General features: G+C 41.4%; 1 protein-coding gene across 1 annotated transcript in view; it reads right to left on the reverse strand.

Annotated features, from left to right (window-relative positions):
- The window catches only part of BORCS5 (BLOC-1 related complex subunit 5), a 68843-nt gene that overhangs the window by 45727 nt on the left and 3848 nt on the right, over positions 1-19268 (reverse strand). The gene's annotated exons all lie outside the window — the stretch shown is intronic.

Raw genomic sequence — 19268 nt, forward strand, 5'->3', positions numbered from 1 at the left:
ATGGTACTGGGACACAAGGGTAAGGAATGAGACTTGCCCCTAAGGTATATGAGAGAAGTTTTGAGTAATGGTGGAATTACTGTACACTTTGTTTGCCAGGGTGGTAACACAATGGTATGGATCCATCAACATCCTAGAACCACAAGTTAAAGCAGGTGCAGTTTGCTCTATTTAAATTATGTCTTAATTTTTTGAAAATTAAAGGAAAAATTTAAAGCTAAACAGAAAAGAGATACAGAAAGAATGAAAATAAGAATCATTTTTAAAAACTGAGGAGAGGGCTGGAGAGATAGCTCAGCAGTTAACAGCACTGGCTGCTTAGAGGACCCAAGTTCTGTTTCCAGCCCCACATGGTAACTCACAACCATCTGTAACTCCAGTTCCAGGGTGTGGTGGTTTGAATAGGTGTGGTCTCTATAGACTTGTGTGTCTGAATGCTTAGCCACTGGGAGTGGCACTATTAGGAGGTGTGACCTTGTTGGAGGAGGTGTGTTGCTGTGGGGGCAGGCTTGGAGGTCTCCTATGCTCAAGCAATGCCCAGTGTGGCACAAAGTCTCCTTTTTCTGCCTGCAGATCAAGATGTAGAACTCTCAGCTCCTCCTCCAGCACCGTGTCTTCCTGGACACTGCCGTGCTTCCCACCATGATGATAATGAACTAAACCTCTGAACCTGTAAGCCAACCCCAGTTAAATGTTTTCCTTTATAAGAGTTGCTTGGTCATTGTGCTTCTTCACAGCAGTGAAACCCTAAGACACAGAGGATATGACGCCCTCTTCTAGATTCTTTGGGCACTGTGTGCTTGTGATACACAAACATACATACAAATAAAAAATATTTCTTTAAAGGAGTAAATTTATGAGAAAAACTGAAAAGAAATAAAAGAATTTATCAGAAAAACAACAACAACAACAAAGACAAGAGTCTCATTACCAGCAGACCTACTAACGCTAAGGGAAGTTCTCTAGGCATAAGAACCAGGGTCTACCTAAGGAAACGGGAGTCTCCGAGAAGGGCGGAAATGAAAGTACATGTGAAGCACTCTTTTCTTATTGCTAATCACTCTGACTCACAGATTGTCTGAAGTGCAAGTCAACAGAGCATGAGCCACGTCTCATGCACTCAGGGTTTTATACGTCAAGTGACACAGGAACACAGGCACACTTATTCTTTCATCCATCTTCTATGGTTGCTATCTTGTAACAAAGACCAGAGAGCCTGCAAAGCCTAACCACCACCAGACCTTTGAAGAAAATGTTTGCCAACGCCTGATCTAAAGCAAAAGGCAGGAACAAAAGCATAACGTGGGTTTACAGCATCCACAAAAGAAGGCTGTATGCCACCAAAGCACGGAAGATAGAGAAGGGACTGGAGTGAACGATAGTAAAATACAGGAGGTGGTGAGTAACTGTGTGCTCAAGTGGTAGCAGCACAACCAGCTCAAATAACGAAACAGAAATATGTATATTGAAATCCCAGGATAACCATGCATTTTAATCTTAATGTAAAAAATTTAAAGCTCCCAGTGAAGAGTAAAACAAGACCATAAAAGGAATAACCCTAAAGTACACAGAAAAGGGGAAAGGAATTTTTAAAAAGCAAAATTTATTCAATCATGCTGAAGTTAAACAGTGCTAAAGATAGCACTGAAGACAGGAATGTGGAGGCAGGGGGACAAGGTCTTACTCTGTAGCACAGGATGGACTAGAACCTGGGATCCTCTTGCCTCAGCCTCCTGAGTGCCCGGCCAGGACAGAGTTTCAGCATATACAAAATAACAGACTTGGCCAAACTTAGTCCATGTCTTTAATCTACTCAGAACACAGTAGAGTGCTTACCAGCACCATTTAAAAAAGAAAAGCCAAGTGTGGGCAGGTACTTATAATTTAACATGAAGAAGGCTGAGATAGGTCAATCTCAGGCTCATGGCCAGTCTAACTAGTTGATGAGCTCCAGGCCAAAAAAAGAGAGATAGGTGACATCATTAGGGATGACATCTTCCTCTGTCCTCCACATGTACACACACACATGCACCTACACAGACAGGAACATGTGAGTACATATGCATGCATACACACACACACACACACACACACACGTGGGTGGGTGGGAGCAGGAAGGGGACTTGCTGAGAAGACAGTCCAGGGAGAGAGTGGGAGGAGGGTGAAAGGTTAATGGGTGGTCAAAACATATTATATTATATATTATATGCATGTATGTAATTATCAAAGGATAAATACTTTTTTTTAAAATTAGGAGTAGGGGTACACCTCAATGGTAGAAAAGGGGCCCTGAGTTCCATTCCCACTGTAGAGAAATGGAATGACTATATATGGTGGCATAAAGAAAATTTAAAAATAAAAAGATGACAGCCATGACTCTTGCTAGAGTCAAGTAGGAAAAAGATCCTCTCCACACAGAATAACTGTAAAGATGTGAAAATTTAATAAAATTAAAAACAAAGTAAAATGATTCTAAAGCTTTGGAAATCAACCAAAAGCCAAGCAAGAATTTGAGAAGCTCCCATGCCTTACAAACATCCAGACTTGCTGGAGAATAGTGGGACCCTCTGGCTCTCAGACCTGTGGCGTCTCTCATTTCTTATGCCCAGTTAAGAAGCTGTACCAGAAAGGAGCTGGTTACAAGGACAGCATCAGGAGCTTTATGTCACTGAAATCAAATACCTTAGAGATGCCAGCTAAGGGATGCAGCCTTTATTGTGCTCAGGGTGTCAGAGCTTTCAATCTATCATGCCAGGGAGGACATCGTGGTGGCCAGGAGAACAGTGAGACCCTGTCTCAAAACAAATGAAAGAATACTAAGCAGATAAGAAGTCTTGGTAGGAAAGGCCAGAATTTTAAATGCCCAGATCTGTTTTTTTTTTAAAGATTAAAAACAAATTTAATTATGTGTTGTGTGTGGTGGATATGTGCACCAGTGCCACGGCTAAGCCCAGGGGCATCAGACTCCTAGAGCTGGAGTTACAGGTCGTTGTGAGCTGTCCAAAATGGGTGCCAGGAACTGAATTCAGATCCTCTGGAAGAGCTGCGAATGTTCTTAACCACGCAGCCATCTCTCCAGCCCCTAAAAAGGCCAGTTCTTACCAAAATCTTAAAAGAGTAATTCAAAGGAAGAGACCATGTGAGCAATACTCAGTGGAGAAAACAGTCATGGAAATGGCAGCTCAGCATCCAAAGTGTGAGATACAGCAGAGAAAAATGTCAGAGCAATTGTTATGACAGATAACCCCCAAAAGAGTTGTAATGAAATAATTGAATAAACTTGTGAACATAATGAATCTACAAATAAGAGATTCCCAATAAAGAGGACACACACACACACACACACACACACACACACACACACACACACACACACCAAATGGAAATAGTGAAGGTAAAAACACAATAACTGAGCTGAAAATACAAATACTCAGCTCAGCTTGAGATGTCAGGAGAAGAATAAAAGCCTGAAAAGAGGCACCTTACATTCCTACAGAGCAGAGAGGAATGCACGGCTCAGAAAAAGTGAATATTTTTATTATGAAACAATGTCACACATGCCAACATACACAATGGGAATTCCAGGAGAGAAGCTTATCAAAGCACATGAAAACATTAATCCACAAAATAAAAAAGTCCAATGAGCCCCCTGTGGGATAACTAGGCACAACACAAACTGCCAAGGGCAAAGCTGGAAATCTTCCTGAGCATAGGAGAAAGGCAACTTATCCAAAATGACAGAAGCCTGGAGTGACATAGACAAAGTCCCAGGGAAGAATCTGTCAACTGAGCATTGCATATCCAGTGAAAATAAGAAGGATGGAAAGATTGCTAAGTGGTTAAGAGCACTGGACATTCCTCCAGAGGACCTAGGTTTGGTTTCCATCGTGAGCATGATGATTCACAGCTGTCTATAACTCCAGTTCCAGTGGACCTGACACCCTCTGCTGTCTACAGGCACCAGGCACACTAGTATAGAAAAAGCAAAGCATATACACATAAAATAAAATAATAATAATTTAAAAAATTTAAATACAAAGAGAAATGACAGACTAGGATGAAAATATCTGTAAACCTGATAAAGGGGTAAATGTCCATTTAATTTTATCAAACTGCCAAGCCTTTCCAGATTGGCTGTACTATTTTACATTGGACATTTACAGTGGACATTTACCACAAATTCCACTGCTAGGAACTGACCCCAAGCAACTGAATGTGCTCACATAAGCACGTGTGCACAAGTACCTACAACAGCGTTTGCACTGGGGCAGGACTGAGGCTCAGTCGGAAGGTGTTCACTTAGCACACATGAACTCCCGAGACAGCCCTAGTGTGGTGGTGCATGCCTGATCTCCCGGCACTTTGGAAGTGGATGTAGGAAGGCCAGAACTTTAAGGTCATTCTTGGCTACACAGTGAGTTCAAGCTCAGCCTGGGCTACATAAAACCCAGTTTCAAGAAAACAAACAAACAAGCAAAATAACCTTAGATGCTAAAGTCAAGAAATAGATTCAAAGAGAGGAAGTCATTGTCTTCAGTTGTGTTATCCGCTGGTGACCCTACCCCGCTCCAAGAATAGTTCCAATCTGATGGTCACACAGATGGGCCCAGCTAAAGCAAATGCCTCACAAGACCAAACCAAAAGCCAACTATGGGAAGAGAGGATGTTGAGGGTTCACCGGGATGAGAGGGAGATAAGAGAGGATACAGAGAATGAGTAAACAGAACACATTATATATGCATAGGAAATTGTCAAATAAACAAAACAAATGGCATGACTATCTACACACAGTATCTAGACACTCAGGTCCAATGTTGCCCCGATTTAAGGCAGGACCAAGGATAACCTGCACAATTAAGATCATTTCACTTCGGCCTTCTTACCTCTTGAGTTCTACTTAAGTCACTTCTACACATTTATTTTCCTTCTATCCTGCAGACAGGGTCTCCTCCAACTTGAGCTGCCTCTCCTGAATCCACATATCATGCCTTTGCAGTTCATCCATTAGTTTCTTTTTAATGCTGAATAGTATTTTATAATATTTCCTGAACATATGGAAATTCTTTTATCCACTCACCAGCAGATAGATATTTAAACTGTCTCCAGTAAACACAGCTATTTCTTTATGCACAGTGATAGACAGAAAAGAATTTTCTAAACACATACAACATAAGGTCACAACAGTTTCCTGTGGTTAGAACTGTATTCCGTTTCCGTCTTGATAAACACTACAAGAGGCAATTATAGGTTACTAGTATGTCACAGAACATGTATATTTTTCCAACTAACTTGCACTTGAAATGAGCTGTGACCTGGTTCTAAAAGAAATCCAGATGCTTCGGGGTCCATGTTCTTAACAACACGTCCTTGGTAACACTGGGCACAGGGTACTGTGGTCAAATGCTTTAGTCTAGTGACATCTAGTGGCAAAGGTGCTGTCAAAAATAGAACTGCTGTTGGCTAGATGGCTCAGAGGGTTAGGGTACCTGCTTCTAAAAGCCTGAAGACTTGGAACTAATGCCCCAAGACCCAAAGTCTAGTAATAAGTCTCCAAAATCACATCTCTTTAAATATGTTTAGGGGCTGAGGAACGAAGTTCTGTGCTACATGTTTGACTAGGATGCTTGAGGCCCTGGGTTCAACCCCCTGCACCACCAAGGAAGTATCACTAAAATCATTCGCTTAATAATCTGAATTTTGTGACAATAACTAGAATTCAAGGCCACCATCCTCAAACATTGGTTTTTCCAGTGTATGGCCCATGCACCTATTCGATGGCACTTAAAATGCTAGTGTAATAAACAGATGCCTTTCAGTTCAGTTACTGAAAGAGAATCTGAAGCCAGAGCCTGACCATTAGCATTTTTAAAATTTTACCTGGTAGCTTCCTATACACACTAGCACTTTGGAAATAATTACAGGATGCACCAGACAGTGGTGCAACCTTTATTCCCAGCACTTGGGAGGCAGAGAAGGTGGATCTCCGAGTTGGAGGCCATCCTGGTCTACAGAGCAAGTTCTAGGGCAGCCAGGGCTACACAGAGAAACCCTGTCTTGATAAAACAAAACAAAACAAAACAAAACAAAACAAAACAAAACAAAAAGTTATAGGTTGAGCATCCTTAATTCAAAAACTGGAAATGCTCCCAAAATGTGAAACTTTTTAAACATGGAGTCAGTGCTCAGAAATTTCATATTTCAAAACATTTCAATCCCATGAAAACATTCCCAAATCTGAAAATTTCCAAACCCCCAAACCCTGATATTTCAAAGCATTTAGAATAAGGCATGCTTAACCACACTAGCAAGAGCACAACAGAAGTTCTTCCACATTGTTCTGATTCTTGTCAACCATTAAGTCTTGGGATAACTTTCTTCCTGTAGGTTCCCCACCAGCATACACTGTGAGCCCTTACTATGTGCTACCATGACAACTCCAAAAAAAGACCAGGGACTCTTTATGGAGCACAATCATGGTTTTTGGTTCTGAAGCTCTAGGCTAAAGATATCTGATGAACAAAAAAAATGAATAAATTTGTTTAGATGAATGAATAAATATTATAGACAACGCAGTTCTAAATCTTGGATGTGACTTCCTTCTGTTCAGGAGTTAAGAACCTCACCTATAGCCCAGCAGTGGTGGTGCATGCTTTTAATCCCAGCACTCAGGAGGCAGAGGCAGGTGGATCACTGTGAGTTCGAGGCCAGCCCGGTCTACAAAGTGAGTCCAGGACAGCCAAGGCTACACAGAGAAACAAAAAACAAAAACAAACAACAATAACAAAAAGAACTTTGTCTATAATCAACTCTGAAGTTGCTTTGATAACAATACAAGATTGTTATCAAAGCAAGCTTTCTATCATCAGTTAAAATTTTGGAAATGGAAGGAACAGATTTTATTTCAATTCTGGAAAGATTTACAAAGCTTTATCTTTCCAAAATTAGCATTTCACTTCTAAATGTTAGTATGGTTAAAAATAGATGCATATGCAAGAGTTTTTGAAAAGTAGAAAAGTTAAAATGACTGACAAAATTCTATACTGTCTACCCTTATATATTCAGGCTGTCACAAACTACTGGCAAACCAGAGCATCAAAGAAAATAAATACATCTCTTACTGTCACACGTCAGCAGTATTTTCACTAGCTCAGACAGGAGATTATATTGCTTACAAAGACATATCTCCAAGTACTTACCTTGGCTTAAATTCAGAATATAACACAAATTACAAGTATAAATTAAAAAAGAATGAATAATCAGTATGCTTGCTGGCAAATACTCTTTGGTTTGCTGCGGGGAGGAGAGAGGTCACTATGGAGCCCAGCAGGCCTGGAACTTGCTGTGCAGCCCCGGCTGGTCTCCAACTTACAGCAGTTCCCTTGCCTCTGCTTCCAAGTCCTAGGATTATAGGACTGATCCATCATAACCAAGCTAAGCCAACCGTAAGATTAACTGAAACTTAAATCAAAGTTTTCTGTTGAAGTAGAAGGATGACTCAATATTAAGGCATTTTCCTATTATGGTCTAGGCTATACAGGAAGAACTTACCTCAAAGTCGGGGCATGGGGAGCCTCAGCTGAAATTCTAGCTCTAGCTCCTTACCTATGGCTATCTAGATTACAGTATATCACAAATATGATTTTAGCAAAGAGTTATTTTGGCTTTTATATAGCTCCCTTTTTATTTATATCAAAGATTTTCAAACCAGGAATGCTCTCCCTGACTCTGTCTTTAGATAGCATTACTCATTCCTTGAAGCCAAGCTCAAACGTTTCTTCCTCTGTGAAGCCTACTCCTAATTCACAGGCTGAGCTAATAATCCTTATTTCACACATGCCTGTTCTTCTGAGCACACTGCCACTGTTGCTCACACTATATTACTGTGAAGTATTTAGTTGTCTAAATTGCCCACAAAACCACCCAGGCTCCTGACGGTTGGCAGCCATGTTGTATCATTTGCATTCGTGCTGTCTGAACATTCTCAGACACTTAGCAGTGTGTTGCAAAAATGGCTTAAAGGCTACACACATGAGGCTTGAAAATGAAAGAAGAGGAAAATAGAAAAACACGGATTAAAATGTTTTGTTCTACTTCTGTAGAAATTACTAATTTCTACAAAGAAGTAACTACTATTATGCCTTCTAGTCATAAACAAATAGAAACCAGATAAAGTATATGAGCGTATATGAGCTACTCTTCAGATGCTCAGCAGCGGGCAGTGCCTGACTTTGTCCCTGAGAGGAGGAAAACAAAGCCTACTGTTTTGCTAGCTCTGCCTAAAGGCAGTTTCCAGGATGTAGACCAGGGAGGTGACTTAGTCATGGTTGCTGTAACCAGAACAGCATGGATGGTAGCTTAAACAACACATCCTTCTTCCTCCTAGTTCTGGAGCCTGGGATATCAGTGGCTTGGGAGCCCGCAGTCTTGGTTCTAGTTTGTAAATGACAGTCTTCTCCTCTTCTCTTGTAAGGGCATGGATGTCACCGCCAAGAGTACCACTCTTACAGTCACCTACGGGCCTAAGGTCGCATCTCCCTATGCCAGCACAGGGATTCCATTGTACCTTCCAGTTTGGGACTCATAAAAACCATTCAATCCGTAGCAAAGGGCATCCCTGAGAAAAGCCCAGCTTCCTGATCTGGAGAGAGGGAACAGTCTTGGAAAAGCTAGTGTCTCCAGCTGACACAGCAGAACATGGAACGGCAAGACCTCAGTAAGGGGACACTTGAACTCTGCACCAAGGTACCAATGGATCTCCCACTAATACTAATCTGAAAATACGTGGAATAAAATTCTATGAAGCTGGATAAACAACCACAGGAAAGTGGTAAACCAAACAGTTTCTTAATCTCAATCAAGGCCAAGAACAGTCCGTCTTCCCACTAGCCACAGGAGAGAAGTTCACAGAAGCTGAGGCCACAGGTAGGGTTCTCACAGGTAGTGTTTGGATTCTATCACCACGGTAGGAAGGAATGATACACTGAGGATTGCGCTGCACTCCTTGTGCTGGCCCATACCTGTAATCCAAGCATCGGAGAGGTGGAGACAGAAGGATCAGGAGTTCAAGGTCATCCTTGTCTACATAACATGTTGGAGGCCAGCCTGGGCTACATGAAACTCTATGTCAAAAACAAAAACAATAGGCTGCTCTGGAGAACACAACTGGGAAGTAAAAAAAAAAAAAAAAAAACAGAGAGGGCCACACTGATTATAAGGAACCTGTAACAAAGCTGGGCATGATTGTGGCACATGCTTTTAATTCCAAGGCTCCAGGCAGAGGCAGTGGATCTCTGTGAGTTCAAGGTTTATGCAATGAGTTCCTGGAGCTAAGGTTATGTAGAAAGAGAGAGAAAAAAGAAAGAAAGTTCAAAAATAAACATATACAACTGAGCAAAGCCCTTCAAAGGAACATAACAATTAAAAACTATAAAATTTGTAATGCTTTAGCCTATAAGAAACTTCCAGCCATGCAAAAGAATGTTTGATCAACAACAATAAAAAAAAAAGAATGAGAAAAAGTCAAGATAAATGCCCTCAAATTTTCAAATCAGAGAGGGATAGCATAAACAGACAAATAGAAGTTTCAGGCCAGTTATCGATCTGATTTTAAAATACTTGGGATGGATTTAGAATAGTACAGACAAGAGAGAAAATAAAGTACTGAATTTAGAACTATAGCAACAAAAATAATATAAAATAAGGATAAAAAGGAAAAAGAGTAAAATTAAAAACTGAAAGCTGGGAGCTGAGAGATGGCTCAGAGGTTAAGAGCACTGCCTGCTCTTCCAAGAGGTCCTGAGTTCAAGTCCCAGCAACCACATGGTGGCTTACAACCATCTATAATGGGATCTGATGCCCTCTTCTCGCATGCAGGGATACATGCAGATAGAGCATTCATATACATAAAATAAATAAATCTTTTTTTAAAAAAGAAAGAAAACTGTATCAGGGCTGGAAATAGAGGCCAGTGGCACTGTGCTTGCTTGGAAAAGCCCTAGGGTTTGATCTCAGCACTGCAGAAAGAAAACAAATAAAAAGGCACCCATGGCAGGAGGATGCATAATTCAAAGCCAACTTGGCCTATATATTGAGTTGTAGGCCAGCCAGGGCTGGCCATATAGCAAGACTCTAAAGACTATGATAGGAGAGAGAGAGAGAGAGAGAGAGAGAGAGAGAGAGAGAGAGAGAGAGAGAGAGAGAGAGAGAAACAGACAGACAGACAGACAGACAGAGACAGAGAGGGGAGGGGGGAAGGAGGGGGAGGGGGGAGGAGAAAGCAAATGAGCTAGGTGATGGTGATGCACACCATTAATTCTAGTACTTGGGAGGCAGAGGCAGGCAGATCTCTAAGTTCAAGGCCAGCCTGGTCTACAGAACAAGTTCCAGGACAGGCAGGGCTACACAGAGAAATTCTGTTTTGAAAAACCAAAAAGAAATGGGGGTGGGGGGGCAGCGGGGTACAGGCAAGAAAGGAAAGAAATCAATAGTAATAGCCTGGGAGAAAATGTCAAGTGGTCTAATGATAGATAGAGCTACTGAGACTCACAAAAAGAAAAATATGAGGGAAAAATATTAAAAAATAATAACCAATAATATTTGATTAAAACAACCAGGTATCCACCAGGCCAGTGAGATGGCTCAGAAGGTAACGGTGCTTGCTATACAATTTTGGTGACCTGAGTTCATCTTCAGAACCTATGTAAAGGAGGAAGGAGAGAAAACACTTTACAGAGTTGTCCTGTGGCTTATGTGCTGACATAAACGTATCATGCATGCATGCATGTGCGAGCGCGCGCACGCGCGCGCGCGCACACACACACACACACACACACACACACACAGACACAATTTAACTCAAAAGCTATACACATGGCACATATCAGTGTGAACTCGCTATTTTAAAAATATAGGTAAAAACAAGCACACACTGGTGTATGAATATGCAGGAGGATACACATACATGTGTTTCCTAGCCAAATCCCCTGAGGAGGTATGAGGATGGTTCCTTGATGTCATTTTCCACTAGAAGACCCAGGCAGTACTTTGAAAAGTGCAGGGTCAGGCAGGGACAGCATGATATTGTTCCAGAAACCAAGGGTGTGTTCAAGGAATAGCAGGAATTCATCAAAGGGACATGAGAAATTAGACTAAAGGTGTGTAGCTGGACACACTTGGAACATCTGAAGAACGAAAATAATTACTTTACTTGAAAAAAAAATCAAAAACAAAAACAAGAAAAACAAACCAAAACCAAGAGTCCACCATTCTACACTTAAATAAATGAATGCAAAAACAAATGAAAAGAGAAAGCTCTTCCTTATATTAGAATGCAAGCTGGTCACTGTGGAAGGCATGATAGCATAAGAAAGGCATTGTGCAACCATGACAGTATAATTAATTCCAAAAAAGCCTCAAGCTGGGCATGGTAGCACATGCCCATAATCCTAGCACTTGGGAGTGCAGGTTAGGAGGTCCATGAATTCAAGGCCACCTTTGGTTATATAGCAAGTTAGAGGCCAGTGTGGGTTACATGGGACTCTATCCCAAAAAAAGAACAAACCAACCATAGTCATGAAGAAATGCATCAGTAAATTCTCTAAGTGGTAGAAGAGAGTGGGCTGGAAAATGAGAGTCACAGTCCTGCTGCATCTGTTCAAAATGGTGAATGCTTTTTGTACTTGTTTTTTAAGTATTTTATTTAAAAAAAAACCTGGGTAAAAATGACATTTCTCAGCTGCAAGATATACTAGAATGTTTAGACTAAAGGAAAATTAAATCAGCTGGGCATGGTGGTCCAGGCCTGAGGCAAGAAAACTGTCTCAAGTAAGGCCAACTTGGATTACAGAACAAGATGCTGTTAAAAAGCAAACAAACAAAAACAGGAGAAAAATAAAATGGAATTCTAAAATATTCTACTGATCTAAAAGGGCAGAGAAAGCATATGAATCACAGGGCACAAATGAAAAATAAACTAACTGGTAGGTTTAAATATAGTCCCATCAAGTTATAACTGATTAAAATGCAGACTGTTGGCCCCAACACAAAAGCAGCACCTACTACAGAGCTGGTTGTCTACAAGACATACACTTTCAACATAAAGGCATAAATAGATTAAAATGAAAGAGTGGAATGAGACTATACAAATAGTAAGTATAAGAAAGCTGGGCAAACCAGACTACATGATGGGCAACACCACAGGTAGAAATTCCATAATGGTGAAAAAGGTCAATATGGAATCATTGTTAAGCCTAAGAATAGACTCCAGCTATACAAAACAAAAGCTGGCAAAAATAAAACATTAAAAAAGGGCAAACTGGCAATCATAGCTGGGAATTTTACCCGTCTCTTTTAGTAAATGATGAACAAATCAATGTGAACACTATTAACTATAGTTAGACCTAATTGACACTTAGAGAACTCGACACCTAACATTATAGAATCCATTCTCTTCAGGAAGACATTCAACTGTATATTATCACTTGATTTTATTTTATTTTTTATCTCAAAGAAGAAATAGTCTCAAGGGACTGGGGAGATAGGCCAGGCAGCAAAGGACTTGCTGTACAAGCATGAGGACCCGAAATGCACCCCCCAGAACACAAAGTAAAAGGAAAAACAAACAAAAAGTAAGGTCAAGAGAGATGGTAAGCACTAACAAAGTGGAGACGGGCAGATGCCTGGAGCTCACTGGACAGCCAGCTGACACTTGGTAAATTCCAGACTAGTGAAAGACTGTTTCAAAAGAAGGGAACAGGCCAGGGAGATGGCTCAGCAGTTTTGCTGCTCTTCTAGAGGACCCAAGTTCGGTTTCCAGCACCCACAGTAGGCACAAACCCTGTATCCAGCTCCTGAGTATCTAATGTGCACTTGTGGCCTGTGTGGATATGCATATGCAAGTGGCAATATACAACAACAACAACAACACACACAATATATGCACATACACACACAAACACAGGTGAATAAAAATATCATTTTTTTAAAAAAATTGAGCAGTACCAGAGGTCCTCTAAACTTCTCTCTATATATACATACATAAATGCACAAATACCTGCGAACACACACAAATTTAAGAAAAAAAAAACTGGCCTAAGATTGGCTGGGAGTGCAGCTCAGTGACAGGGTGATTGCTTACCTAGCATGTACAAGGTCCTGAGTTCCACGCTCAGCACCAGGGGGGGATGGGGGCTTTCTATGTTTATTGAATAAAGTGAATACATTCATAGCTACATAAGTAGAAGATGGGACGTACTGAATTTAAAGGCACAGTGCATAGGCCTGGAGAGATGAGTCCTTGGCGCCCAGACAGACATTTAAGCTATCCTGGCTTGCTTTCTACTGCTAGGATAAACATCGGGATCAAAAGCAACCTGGGAGGAAAGTATATATTCTAGCTGGCAGCTTACAGCTCATCGTTACAGGCATCAAGGCAGGAACTGAGGCAGCGACCAGGGGTGATTGCTGCTTACCAACTTGTTGTATGGCTTGTTCAGTTTGCTTCCTTTCTTCACATAAAAAAATTTTTACATTTTATTTTTATGCATGTTTTTCCTTGCATGTATATCTGTGTGCCTTTTGTGTGCCTCATGTTCACAAAGACCAGAAGAAGTCATCAAATCACCTGGGACTAGAGATAGAGGTGTTTGTGAGCCACTATGTTGGTGCTGGGAAATGGACCCATGAACCCATTTCTCTGGAAGAACAGCCAGCACAGCGGCCCAGAACTATCCTCCATGCCAAGAATCAAGAAAATGCCCAAAGACTTGCCTAAAAGCCAATCTGATGGTGGCATTAGATTCCCTCTTCCCACACCTGATCTGGCATCTGGTTTAAAAAAAAAATCAATTTAGAAGCAAAATATCCATGCATATAAAGTAAGATAAAATTTTTAATTAAAAAAAAAAAGGAGGCCAGGTAGTTATTCATGGGAGGCAGAGGCAGGTGGATCTCTGAGTGTGGGGCCATCCTGGTCTACAGAGTGAGTTCGAGGATAGCCATAGCAGTTACACAGAGAAACTCTGTCCCCAAAACAAACAAAATCCTAGTGCATGGCTAAATTACTGGTGCATAGCTAGAGAAATAGGACAAAAAGTTGAGGTTGACAGTACAAACTTAGAATCATCTTGATGTCTACATTTCAGAACACTTAAGGTCTTTAGAATCTTGTTTCTCCAGAAGAGCACTGGGCAACCAGGCATGCAGAGAAGAACAGGCTAGTAAGCTTCAGCAAAGCCTCAAACCATGGGGATGGAGCAGAGCAGTAACACCCAAGGGAAATTTAGGAAACGGAAAGATAATGTGCACTAAATACAAAAAAGAAGAGGTAGCTATGGCGTGAGGGGGGGGAATGTCAGGCGTGAAAAGAGACCATAAGCAATCTTCTGCAGAAGCATATCAATGAATCACGGAGAGGGCTGTAGGGGCTCAGTGGGCAGGGGTGCTCGCTGCCAAGCCTGACGACCGAAGTTCGATCCCCAGATTCCTGCTGACAGGAGAACTGACTCCTGCAAGTGGTCCTCTAACTTCCACACACTTTCTGTGTGCGCACGCCATGCAACGTGCACACACTAAAACAAATAAGAACTTCAAGAATGGCAAGAGCAGAAAGAATACAGGGGCAGCATGTAGTGGCCATTTGCTAAGTAGGTTTGGCAGCAGAGATCTAAACAAAAGGAGGGGCAATGGAGCCTAAACAAAGTAATTAAAAAATTTTTTCTGTATATATCCGAACAAGAGAAAAGAGGTACGCTGAGCCAGATACTTAGAAGGAAAGAAGTACAGAAGCAAAGTAAAATGTGTGTGGGGCGTCTCAGCAGGAAACAGGCGTCTTCTCTGAGGAAACAGGATGGATGCAGGCCCATAGGCTTGCTAACAAGAGCAGAGCACTGAAGCTGCCCTGGTGAGACGGCTTCACCTTCCCAGTAGATTTAGGCAACTCTTCACCTGGTATTTCCTCTCCGTCCGTTAGGCTGGGTCTCTGCTGGTTAATGATTTGTGTTGAAAGCTTAGCCCAACAGCTACTAGATACATAAATATGTCTACAAAGTAGTCAGGAATAAGCTGCCAACTTTTCCAACTATATTTTGGATCAACCTGTGCTTGGAGGACACTTTCAAGTGTTCAGAGAGGACTGTGACTCTAATTAACACCCATCCCCTCAACCTTTCATTTGGTACACTGCTTTCCAATTCAGTAATGTCTGGCAGATGGTAGAGACAGCTGTCTGGTGAATGTGAAAGACTTTCTATCTTTGAGGAGCAATTGGGAAGAGGAACAGTACATAGTAGACAAACTGGTCACATGAACTCTCACTTCCTCATCCTTTCCCGTTGCTTCATTCTTCCCCCAACTAAGTATAGTTTTCAGTGTTCCAAGTGGTCTAAGACCCTTCACTACTGTTCTATGTAATTTAGCTCCCCCAAGAAAAGACCAAAAAGCTGGCTTTGTTTCTTTGTTTTAGCTTTTCTTTTCTTTGTATTTTATGCCCAGGCTTGCCACAAACTATCTTTTGGCCTCTGCCTCTTGGTGTTCGGATTACAGGCATGTACCCCTTCACCCAGCTCCAAGCTCTTTAATAATCGAATCCATTCCACTTGCCTTCCGTTCTTAACACCCACTTTCAGAACACTTGACAAAGCTGCTTAGTGTCACGTAGGCATCCATGTTGTATAAGCCTGATCTTCCTGGCTGGTGGCAGGACAGTCCTTTCTTATACAGAAGACAACCCCTTATGTTATAGCCAAGGTCATGAACAAATATGGTAGGTCAGTTATAAACAATGTCATGTGTGTATATGCATCTATTCATGTACCAAAAGTGAATAGGATATTTTTCCAACTTTGACATAAAAACAATATTTCATTTCTCTTGTAAATGTTTCATTCTTATAGAAGGATATAGAGTCAGCTTTATTTTAAAGAGTGAGTGGTTGAAATTTGAGAAATATTGGAATCTCAGTAACGTACATTAAATCAACAATTTGCTTCTGTATTCTGTCATGGCTACACTGCTTCTTTTTAGTTTTCTTCCATTTCCTACTAGGCATTTTACATATGAAAATAAATTGCTAACTCAGAGGTTGCTATGAAAAATAGAAATTCTTTGACTTGAAAAAATGAAAGGAAAAGATATTTGTATTATAAAGCATAAATTATACCCTGGTATATTTATGCAAAAGAGTTAAAGCCAAAGAATCTGCTTGCTTATTAAAATGCAAACATTACCTCAGTCATACAAATAGCCCCAAACTCGCCCAGTCTCTGCCTCTGCAGATCACCCACCAGCATTAGATTACATCATATGACATTATGGAACAATAGTGAATACTGTGCTCGTTGAATATATTGTTTTGAAAGAATAAACTGTCATTAACTTGAATAAAAGCTTTCTGAAATCAAACCTGGGGGGTAAAGCCTTCACTGGGTGGCCCTTTTTTTTTTTTTTAACTACTTTAAGAAATTGCCTCACTCTGAAAGCAAGGAGGAAAAAAAAAAAAAGAGGGCAGTATGAAGGCAACAGTGATGAGTCTCCTGCAACTCCTGCAATGGCCAATCAGGCAGGGGCCAGAGCTTTAAATTACCAGGCAGAACAATGTCAAAGCAGGAGGCTCTACTACAATTGGGCATCTAAAATCCAAAGAAGCTCTCACCCACACACCCTCTCCCCAGGACATCAGTGATTTATACAACAGGCTCCGCTACAGTGGGGACAAGTCTTACGCTGAGGCCAGCATGTCCCAATGCCATCTGAAGATGGGCTATTGCTACCGCCAGTGACTTTAGGCTAGGAATTGAAGGTGAATTCTAAACTTTTAATCCATCAAGTAGAAAATAAAATAGTTACTATGGGGAAGTGCTGAGGGGAGGTGGACACTATTATTATTATCAACTGTGTTCATTGGTTTACTTAACTTTCCTGTCTGCCTGTCTTTTTCCAACACTGCACAAGGGGTTTCTTGTTCACAAATGAAACCCAAGCATCTGTAAACACTCGCTGCCTTTTGTTTGTGCCTGTGGTCTGAGCACAGCCACACATTGCCATTTCTAATCAAGTGAGTTCTCCATCTTCCTTAGCCAAACCCAGCTAAGCACTCAGAGTCACCGGGCCCTCATCTGCTTTCCTCTCCGCTGTAACCTATTCTCAGTGTAGATAGATGTTGGTAAATCCCTGATTACGCCCTAGTTACCAAGGTAACTAAATCCAGGTGCATCAGCTTGCAAGGCACTGAAGTATATCACACTCATCACTCATGTTCAAAGTGGATGACCTAAAACTCATGTTAGCATCCCTTAACACCAAGTCTTCTCCTAGATACTTTCCCCACTAGTCAGTTTATTCTCATGTGAATTATTTCAAATGATTAAACAACTAGTCCCAGTAAATGTTTAAGTATATCTCCATTTCAGTTTTGCTTTTAGTGTTCCCCTGAGAAGACGCTGAGGAGCGAGAGGACGAGGGCAGCGGGAAGAAGGCATGTGTAAGCTGACTGTGGGCTGTGCTCCATGCAGCCCCAGGAAGGCGGAGTGTAGACTATCAATACCCAGCTATTACTCTTCTGAAGGCTGGGCAAGCGTATGGGAGGGTGGAAATTTCATTAGTGTTGGCTTCTTTGGAGAATTACACTATTCTGCAAAATATGGGGAATGAATGAGGAGCCAGGTAAGTAATGGAATATAATATATTGAAGCCTAATCTCGTGGCCAGTGCAGGGGAGAGTGAAAGCATGAGTGGCCTCATCTGTAAAGTAGGTGAATTGCTGGGAAGAACACAACAACACACTGATCACCTGCACACGCTATTTGTTTTTGTTCGACACAGCGCAGACTGGTGTAACTAGGGTAGGACTTGACATAGGCGATGAGGTTGCAAGTGCAATCTCTGTGTACCAGATATCTGATCTTGCAGAAACCACTTAAACAAATTCAGTGATGCAAGAATTATGAGAATGGTATTGTGTGTGTGTGCGGGGACAGGGTACATTCTAATATAAAATAAATATAGAAGATGTTTTATTAGAGGCTATTATAATACCAGCTGCTCTTGTCTGGGTGTCTGTGACTGTAAGGTTCATATTGAAGCTCACTCCACTGAAGTCATAGGCTCATGGTATGTGGAGGCGGGGCCTTTGGAAGGGAATCAGGATAGTGGTCATGAAGGTGGAGCTTTATGATTGCATGAACGGCTTTACTTGCCGAGAAAGAGAGACCACGTTAGCAGTTTCCTCTGCCTTGTGAAGTGATGTCCCTCTTCATGTCATGACCCAGCAAGAGAGGCTATCACCAAATGCCAAGAATATGCCAGTGCCAAGGTCTTCAACATCAAGAAGTGTAAGGTAATGTGACCTCTTTTCTTTATAAATTTCTCAGTCTGGGGTATCATTATAAAAAAGAAAGAAAGAAAGAAAGAAAGAAAGAGAGAAAGAAAGAAAGAAAGAAAAAAAAAGAAAAGAAAAGGAAAATGAGGAAAGATGCAAGGCAAGTAAACCACAACAGTATTCGTGCTCATTGTTGCTAGGTTTTGTCCTGTGTGTTCTTGTGGGGTGGAGGCGGGGACCCTGAGGAACTTCTCTAGCAGAAGCACCATTCATCGACAACCATCTCTGTGGATAGAGAGACAGCTCAGTCAGTAAAGCACTTGCCATGCTAGCGTGAGAACCCAAGTTCCAACCACAGAAAAATCTGGAAGTGGTAGCGCACACTTATAATCCCAACCCTGGGTAAGCGGAGGCCGGCAGATCCATGAGGCCAGCTGGCCGAGCCTAGCTGGCAAGTCTTGGGCCCAATGAGACCATGTTTCAAAAGACAAGGTGGACAGCTCCTGAGAACAACACTGAAAGTTGACCTATGGCCTCCAAACATGCACCTGCACAACAGTCATGCACACACACACACACACACACACACACACACACGGTAAAGAAAGTAAACGCTACTTAATGGAGATATGAAAACAATAAAGTTATGGTCTTCATATAAAGCACCTTGAAATATGCTAATCAGGTGGGTCATCTCTCCTCTCATAAGCATACTTTTCTCTCATGCTAACGAGTTGCCAGAATTGATTACCAGTGCATTAGTGCTGACAGAACTTTTCAATGAGTCTGAACTAGTAAATTCATACCACAACTCAAATCACAAAAAAATAATGAAAATCTTTTCATGGAAATAGAGCAGGAAAGGGCCACCTCCAGTAACACCAACTCATTCATTGATTTTCTTGACCTTATTTTATATGAAGTTCTATTTCAAGTGTTGGGCTTCAGCAGTGGA

Source organism: Acomys minous (genome assembly GCF_964271855.1).
Source record: "Acomys minous genome assembly, chromosome: 17".
In the NCBI taxonomy this organism is placed as follows: domain Eukaryota; kingdom Metazoa; phylum Chordata; class Mammalia; order Rodentia; family Muridae; genus Acomys; species Acomys minous.